Here is a 9,734-nt window from a genome sequence, read left to right on the forward strand (position 1 = left end):
GAATCTCCGGAGGGACTTAGGTGGGTGCTCTGCCTCAAGGTCTCCTATGAGATTTCTGTAAGGTGTCAGCTGGGGCTGTCATTCGAAGCTCAACTGGGAGCTGGAGGTTCCACTTCCACTACCGTTCCTTCTCCTGGCCGGCAAGTTGGTACTGGGTGGGTGTTGGCAGGAGACCTTAGTTCCTTACCATGTGGCCCCACTCTCTATAGTTGCTTGAGCATCCTCGTGGTATGGCAGCTGGCTTTCCCTGTAAATGTTCCAGGAGATCAAGCTGGAAATGGAAATGTCTTTTATGTCCTGAACTCAGAATTTGCATACCATCCCTTCCACTGTAGAATCTGATCACATAGACCAATCCCAATATATGTGAGTGGGACTACACACGGGCATGAATACCAGGAAGCAAGGATCATTGGGGGTCACCTTGGAGCCTGGCTACCACACTCCTTCTCTCCAGTCTTTTTATTTTTTCCTTAGCTCACCTAATTCAGGTGTCTGCTAAAATGTGAACTCCTCAGAAAGATCTTTCTACCTGTCTAAAATAGATTCCCCTTGCCCTATTACCTTCTATTCTGTTATCCTACATTATTTTTATAGCCCTTACCAATGCCTGAAATTATATTATTTATTTCCTTGTGTATTTTTTTTTAATCATCTATCCCCCAAACTTCATGACAGGAGAAACTTTGTCTGTTCTTGTTCTTAATGCAGACCAATTGTGGAGCACAGTGCCTAACACAGAGTAGGCACACAATAAATATTTTTTGAATGAATGAATGATTTTTGAAGCAGTGGTAATGAATTTACACTCAGCTCTTCATGTTCTTTTACCCCATTTTGGAACCGTACAGAGAGAAACTCTAGCAGAAACCTGAAGGATGACAAATCACAGAACTAGAGATCCATAATATTTCCTTTCAGTGAATTATAGTGTTTGTTAGCAATTAATTTTTTCATTATTCAATACGAATGATTTTTACCTTTCTAAGTGAAATTTCCAGGATCTAGGAAATATTTTAATTATTATATATTATGATAAAAGGTAAATGATTTTAAATATTGAAGTATAATAAACAGTAAGCTATCAGGAAAGAGTATTTGGAAATAACTGTAGATGAAAGAAAGATTAATTCTGGAAGGGGCTTAATTTCATTAAACAATATTACTTAAGTATTTAATACTTCTGGTTCTGATTAATGGAGCTTTTTATTATCTCAATACCTAATGTACATCTATATCATCATTTTGTCACTGAACTGAGTGAAAAGAAGTGTGCATGTTTTAAACTGACAAGGGAAAATTCTCTCCACTGACCCTGTTCTCCTACCTGCAACTCTCTAGGAGGCAAATTGCAATATACTCCTTCCATGCTAGTAAGAATATAATCAAAGTTAAAGTCCAATGCTTAAGTTTCATCTAAGATGCTGTACTTTATACTCTGAACCACACACACACACACAAAAATGATTAGAAATGTTCTGTCAAATACTCATTTATGCAAAGTCATTTACATCTATGCAATTAGATTATCATGGCAATAATCTGTTCAGACTAATAGCTCTCATTGCAAATGCAATTATTCCAGCCTTAATCCATTATAACTGAGTAAGAGAGCAGAAATGGGAGGTCAGTCAGTAAATGAACCTCTGACTCTAAGATCAAAGTAAACAAAAGGATGTTCATTCCAAAGTGGATTGCTAAATAATTTCTGGCATATGATAATAGAATTATAAAAATGGAGAGAATATTAGAAATTATCTAAGCACCCTCCCCAGCCACAGCAGGAGTTTCCCCCACAATATCCAAGCTCTATTTGAACTTCTGCCAGTGTTGCAGGTCTGTCATCTCAAAGTATTTTTAGAAAATCCGGAGTTCAAATGTCGAGCCAAAGTAACTCTCTGAAGTTTCCACATTTAGAACCTAGCTCTATTCCATGAAACATGACAAAATAAGGCTAATCCTTTTGCCATTGGTCAGTCCTTTAAATTAGTGATTCTCAAACTTGCAGGGCACATTGGAGTCATCTAGGAAGCTTAACTGCTAATGCCTAGATCCCATCAGCAAAATTCTGATTCATCTTGTTGGGTGTGATTTGGGGATCTAAGGTCTCAGAAGCTTCCCATGTGATTCTAATGTGCAGGCAGGTTTGAGAACCACTGTATTTGCAAAGAGCTGTCTCATTCCCAACACTTTTAGTCTTCTCTTCCCAAAACTAATTCTTCCCTTCCCTTTCCTTCAGTTATTTTTCACATGACCTAATTTTCAGATTGCCTCATCATCTTAGTCCACTGAATATGCTCTACTTCACTGGAGTCAATCCTCACACACAGAACCTAGCAGTTCTCCAGTGGTCTGCCCAGCGCAGAATAAAGTTGCCATGGTGATTTCTTACTCTTTGCAGAATGAATGGCATTTGTGTTTGAGTAACTATGTGACACTGGCAGCACATAGTGAGCCTACAGTCAACTAAAGCTCTTAATTCCTTTTCATGTGAACTGACACTAAACCATGAATCCCCAACCCAAATGTCAAAAGGTGAATTCCTGAGATTAAGAATTCCTCATATCAGTGAGGTCATATGATACATGTCTTTCTCTGATTGACTTATTTCTTAATCTCAGGAAACACACTGAGTGTTACTGGAGTGGTTGGGGGTGGAAGGGATGGGGTGGCTGGGTGATAGACATTGGGGAGGGTATGTGCTACGGTGAGCGCTGTGAATTGTGCAAGACTGTTGAATCACAGATCTGTACTTCTGAAACAAATAACGCAACATATTTTAAGAAAAAAGAAAAAGAAGAAGATAACAGGAGAGGAAGAATGAAGGGGGTAAGTCAGAGGGGGAGACGAACCATGAGAGATGATGGACTCTGAAAAACAAACTGAGGGTTCTGGATGGGAGGAGGGTAGGGGGATGGGTTAGCCTGGTGATGGGTATTAAAGAGGGCACATTCTGCATGGAGCACTGGGTGTTATGAACAAACAATGAATCATGGAACACTACATCAAAAACTAATGATGTAATATATGGTGATTAACATAACAATTAAAAAATAATTGACAAAGGTGAATTCCTGAATTTCCAATTTATTTTTATCATTTTGTAAGTTTACTTTCATTTGTCCTACCTTATTAATTTTTTTAAATGAATCATTATTCAACAAGCCCAGGGCAGAGATTAGGGTAAGGCAAGTACGTCATTCAGCTCAAAGACAAAATTTAAGGGGCACCAAAACTCTCAGAAATCGAGACAAATTTTTTTCAGCTTTATTGAAGTATAACTGACAAAATTGTAAGGGATTCCCACAATAGAGTTAATTAACACATGTTTACCTCCTTTTTGGTGAGAACGCTTAAGTTCTCCTCTCTTAGTAAATTTCAATTACACAATATAGTAGGATCAACTATAGTCACCATGTTCTACATTAGATCCTCAGATCTTATCTGTCTTTTAACTGAAAGTTTGCACCCTTTTACCATCTTCCCCCACTTTTCCCATCTCCTAGCTCCGGCAAACACCATTCTACTGCTTCTGAGTTCAATATTTTTTAGAGTCCATATATAAGTGATATCATGCAATATTTGTCTTCCTCTATTTCACTTAGTATAATGCCTTTCAGGTTGATTTATTTTGCCACAAATGGCAGGATTTTCTTCTTTCTCTTGGATGAATAATATTCGCGCGCACGCGCGCGCGCGCGTGTGTGTGTGTGTGTGTGTGTGTGTGTGTTTATATATATATACACCACATTTTCTTGATCCATTCATCCACTGATGAGCACTTCGATTGTTTCCATGACTGGGCTACTGTAAATGATGCTGCAATGCACGTGAGAGTACAGATATCTCTTTGAAATAACAAATAATATTTTAATGTAACATTTTAAAAAACCAATATCCATGCAAAAAAAATCCATGATAAACAAAATATCAGAATTTTTTAATAGATACCCTATTCTTTTTTATTTGTTTGTTTTATGACCCTGTATCATTACACAGTGGGAACAGTCATTTCCAAGCAACCAGTCATTCCCAGACCAGGGTGGCCATCAAACCTCCATGTGCAGCCCACCTCATCCCCATCCCAGTGTGCTTATGAGGGCTGACGTTGATATGAAAACATACTGGACAAATGAGAGCTTTGTATATATACTTGTGGTTTTTTGATTATAGATTTTTTATTACCATTTGGTTCATAATATGGGAGGATATTTTGACAAGTGTATGTAGAAGCCCACATTTTTCTTTTCATCCCAGGCTCCACAGCACTGCAATAACTATTTGCCTCTGCCCCCAGACTTATATCTGTAATTTAATAAACATGACTTTTGTATTTTTGTCTAAGACATTGATAAATATATTATTGAGAAGAAGTTCAAGTATGAACCTTAGCTCTCTGGTTGAGAAAGCTTGCTCTAATTTAAAAATTGTTCAAACAACTAAAAATTAGTTTACCTGGAGTCATTTGTTCCACAATTCTCCATCTTTATATTCCTGTACCTAAGAGATGCTCATTATTTACTAAATTGAATTATACTCTTAGTGTTTGACAAATTAGAATACCTCATTTTACATATAGGCAAAACTCTCAGAAAACTTACAGTGTTTTATTTAAAATGCACTGTAATTTTTATTGTCTATACTTTTCATCTACACAGAGAAGAATCACTAATTCTTTCATTTGATTTACTTAGAGCAGTTACCTGATAAATGTTTTTTTTCTTCAAATAGCAGAATAAAGAGGTGGAAGTTATGGAACATCACATTTTTATGAAGTACTAGAAAGAATTTTCTAACACCCAGAAATGTTCAAACTTAAATGTGAGCTAGTGATTCCATTGTCACTAGCAGGCTTTAAGCATAAGATGATGAACACCACTTACTGTGCATGTCATAGCAAGAAATCAAAAGTGTAAGATGAGGAGCTTGGATTCAATTACTCCAGAGCTCCTTTCCAGCTCTAGAGCTCTGTGATAAGACCCCACAAATAAGAAGTGTTATAGGGCTCCCTATAAGTAAAATGCTGCTCATTTCTTGATTGGATTATTTGTTCTTTGGGTGTTGAGTTTGATAAGTTCTTTATAGATTTTGGATATTAGCCCTTTACCTGATATGTCATTTGCAAATATCTTCTCCCATTCTGTTGGTTGTCTTTTGGTTTTGTGGACTGTTTCTTTTCCTGTGCAAAAGCTTTTTATCTCGACGAAGTCCCAATGGTTCATTTTTGCCCTTGCTTCCCTTGCCTTTGGTGATGTTTCTAGGAAGACGTTGCTGCGGCTGAGGTCGAAGAGGTTGCTGCCTGTGTTCTTCTTTAGGATTTTGATGGACTCCTGTCTCACATTTAGGTCTTTCAACCATTTTGAGTCTATTTTTGTGTGTGGTGTAAGGAAATGGTCCAGTTTTATTCTTCTGCATGTGGCTGTCCAATTTTCCCAACACCATTTGTTGAAGAAACTGTCTTTTTTCCATTGGACATTCTTCCCTGCTTTGTTGAAGATTAGTTGACCATAGAGTTTGAGGGTCCATTTCTGGGTTCTCTATTCTGTTCCATTGATCTATGTGTCTGTTTTTGTGCCAGTACCACAACGACGTGGATGGAACTAGAGGGTGTTATGCTGAGCAAAATAAGTCAATCAGAGAAAGATATGTATCATATGACCTCACTGATATGAGGAATTCTTAATCTCAGGAAACAAACTGAGGTTTGCTGGAGTGGTGGGGGGTGGGAGGGATGGGGTGGCTGGGTGATAGACATTGGGGAGGGTATGTGCTATGGTGAGCACTGTGAATTGTGTAGGACTATTGAATCATAGATCTGTACCTCTGAAACAAATAATGCAATATATGTTAAGAAAAAAAGAAGAAGAAGAAGATAGCAGGAGGGGAAGAATGAAGGGGGGGAAATTGGAGGGGGAGACGAACCATGAGAGACGATGGACTCTGAAAAACAAACTGAGGGTTCTAGAGGGGAGGGGGTGGGAGGATGGGTTAGCCTGGTGAGGGGTATTAAAGAGGGCACGTTCTGCGTGGAGCACTGGGTGTTATACACAAACAATGAATCATGGAACACTACATCAAAAACTAATGATGTAATGTATGGTGATTAACATAACAATAAAAAAATTTTTTAAAGAGGAAAATAAAAGAAAAAGAAAGTCACATTGTACATTAATATACTCAGGCTCCTATGAATTCTCAAAGTGAGTAAACCTGTTTAATTTTGTTTAACCCAGCATTTCCCAGTGAAATCATTTTTATATAACATTCAGTAACATCTTGCAGAACATACTTTGGGGAACCACTGATTCTAAGATTCAGAATTTCATTTCCTCTTTCTTAAAGGTCATACCCAAATAGCACATTTTTTCATTGAGCTATCAATATTAAAGTTTATTAGGGTTAATTAAGAAGGATCTTAACATCATAAGCCTTGTTGTGTCCAAACTGCTCCTTAAAGATTTGTCTTTCACTGTCTGGAGAACCAAATAAACAATCCATATATTTTAAGGTTCTGAGAAACAAGGATGATCATTTTATTTCTCAGTTAGTCTCCCCAGTGCATAGGAAGGCTGTTAACTTTCCGTTCACTAATACATTTTCTCAGAGGTTCCTTCTTTTTCTCTGGTTCAGCTGTTAGATCACAATGGTAATATTTAAAAATATTCTATATGGGAATGAATCTATTAACAGTAAAGGAAGCTTTAGATTATGCACAGTGAGACTGCTTGACAAAAAAGAACAATGGAAAAGAACATCAATCCTGATAGAGAACAAAACCTTCTAGCTAAGCTTAAAATATTAAAATCTGGTTTGCTGCAGCTTCTGTCCCTCTATGAAAACAGAGAAAGATGGTGAAAGCATAGAGCTGGAATAGGGTTCTGGATGCCATAGTAACGGCATCTTCAGTGATGACATTATGTACCACCTGGTGCTCTGCTGACTAAATTGCAGTATTATGTCTCAGTATTCACCAAGGTGGGAAAAAGCCCAGGCATAAAACAGAACAATCACATTAAAGCAACAATTCACCTACACGTTGGAGTAGGATGCATCAATCTTTTTTATATTCCTAATAATGTCCTTTGTGCTATCAGGTGTTAGCTCCACAGCAAGATTTGTGAGCAAAGCCAAAATTCAAAGTAAAAGTAAAACAGAGAACTATAAATGTGTTAATCACAAACATGCACAGAACACCCCACTGAAATCTAATATTTCAATAAAAAATCTTACCAAACTTTTAGTCTATTTAATCAACAGAGGTTCTAAGATAGAGGCTGAATGACCACTTTGGGGGAAAATGAAGGAGGGTCGGATAAGACCTTGGATTAGATGATCTATCAGGACCTTCACTACATTAAAATGCAAAGCTTCTGTGATTCAGTCACAGTGTCCCACAACATTAGAACTGAACAACCTACTCGACTTGAGAAAACTCCCACTTTTCCAACTGAGTAGGGTAAAACCCACTTCTCCTCCTGTGTGTCTCCTTTACTCTCACATAACTACCATACCCCTGACATGTCTAACACCAGATGTGTGGGGGCTTTCCCCCAGAAAGCAACTTTCTGCAACACCAGCTGGGTGTCCTACAATTTAATTCAATTCTGACACTATCTACCTGGACATAGCATTGGGGTCCCAAAGGTTAAGGGCTCAGTCCCACAAGATTCCCCACACACATACACTTCAGATGTCAATCGCAAGTCCAGGTTGTCACCTGTGCTTCTGACACAGAATGGCTATAAATCAGAGGCTCCCATGACCCCCTTCCCAGATTCAAATAATTTGCTAGAGCAACTCACAGAAGTTAGAAAACCTGTTACGTATGTTTAACAGTTTATTAAAGGATACAGATGAACAGTCAGATGAAGAGATACATAGGGTGAAGTCTGGGAGGGTCCTTAGCACAGGAGCTTCTGTTCCCATGGAGTTGGGGTACATCACCCTCCTGGTCCTTGGATGTGTTCACAAACCTGAAAGCTCTCTGAACACCATACTGCTGGGATTTTTATGGAGGCTTCATTACATGGATATGATGGATTATTAACTCCATTTCCAGCCCTTCTCCCTTCTCAGGAAAATAGGGGCAGAGCTGAAAATTCCAAGCTTCTATTCATGGCGCAGACTTTCTGGTGACCAGCCCTCATCTACAAGCCATTAAGGAGCCCACTCAAAGTTGCCTCATTAAAATAAAAGATACTCCAACCACCCAGGGAATTATAAAGGTTACAGGAGCCCTGTGTCAGGAACCAGGGTCAAAGACTAAACAAAAATTGCTCCTAGTACTCTCATCACTTAGGAAATTACAAGGGTTTTAGGAGCTTTATGCCGGCAACTGGGGGTAGAGACCAATATATGCATTTTCTATTATCTCACACTACTAAATAAAGGTAATGATAATTTTCCATTTTTCATGAAAGAGAAATCCTTTATGGTTTTTAAACCTAGTCAAAAAAAGAAGTTTTATCTACCTGTGGGCACTAATTCCTTCCTAGACATGTCAATATTTATTCAGTAAGCATCTATCCATTGAGAATTTGTTCCATGTGTAGCATTATAAGTGCTATAAAGGATATGTCATCATTGCTGTTCACCAAATATTTCTGGCTCTCTCCTTTCAGAACACATGGTGATTGCACTTTCTGCCTTTTTATGAAATTAAGTTTGAATGTGTAATTTGTTTGGGCCAATGGCATGTTTAATATGTAATTTGTTTAGGCCAGTGGCATATTACTTCCAAGCAGAAGTTTTAAGATCCAGTGCATTTGTCATGTTCTCTCGATACCACTTCCATGATTCTGGAAACACATATCAAAATGAAGTCTCCATGGGCGCCTGGGTGGCTCAGTTGGTTAAGCGACTGCCTTCGGCTCAGGTCATGATCCTGGAGTCCCGGGATCGAGTCCCACATCGGACTACCTGCTCAGCAGGGAGTCTGCTTCTCCCTCTGACCCTCACCCCTCTCATGCTCTCTCTCTCTCTCTCAAATAAATAAATAAAATCTTTTAAAAAAAATGAAGTCTCCATTATCCTAGGTCCTTGAGTCTGCTCCACGGAACAGAGCACCACTGCTGACCCATGTTGGACATGAAATCCAAGAGAGAAATAAACTTCTATGTTACATGACTGAGATTTAAATTGTTTGTTACCACAGTGTAACCAACCTCTTCTATCTGGAAAAAATAATAATAATAATCACTTTTAAGAGCAGTTACTCTTTACATAGCACATTATATATCATTGCATTTATTCCTCACTACAATCCCATGATGAAAGTATCTTTACTTTCATTAACAGAGAATAAAGCATGTATCAGAGGGAATAAGTAACTTGCCCAAGATCAAACAGCAGGAAAATGGCAGAGCTACAGATCAAACCAGGTTCTGAATCCATGGTCTTTCTACCCCCATACAGCCTGCTCTTGCAATAACTAAATTCTAATCAGACTAAATTTTTTGAAAGATGAAACACAATAATTCTGAGACAAAACAAGTGTGTGATGTATGTACAGACAATGTGGAAAAAAAATCTTTGCGGAAATATAAATAGAAAAAGATCAATTCAGACCTAATTCAATCATTAATAGTGATATAGACATGTCCTGAGCCAAATTTATAAGATTTAGTAAAATTTTGATGAGTTGAAAGAATGGGGATAGCAATAGTGCTGAAGGCACTGCACAAGCAAACATGGACAGGAAGGAAACTATTAGAAGACCAGTGCAGCAGAGGATT

This window comes from Zalophus californianus, chromosome 9 (assembly GCF_009762305.2).
Source record: "Zalophus californianus isolate mZalCal1 chromosome 9, mZalCal1.pri.v2, whole genome shotgun sequence".
NCBI classification, from domain to species: domain Eukaryota; kingdom Metazoa; phylum Chordata; class Mammalia; order Carnivora; family Otariidae; genus Zalophus; species Zalophus californianus.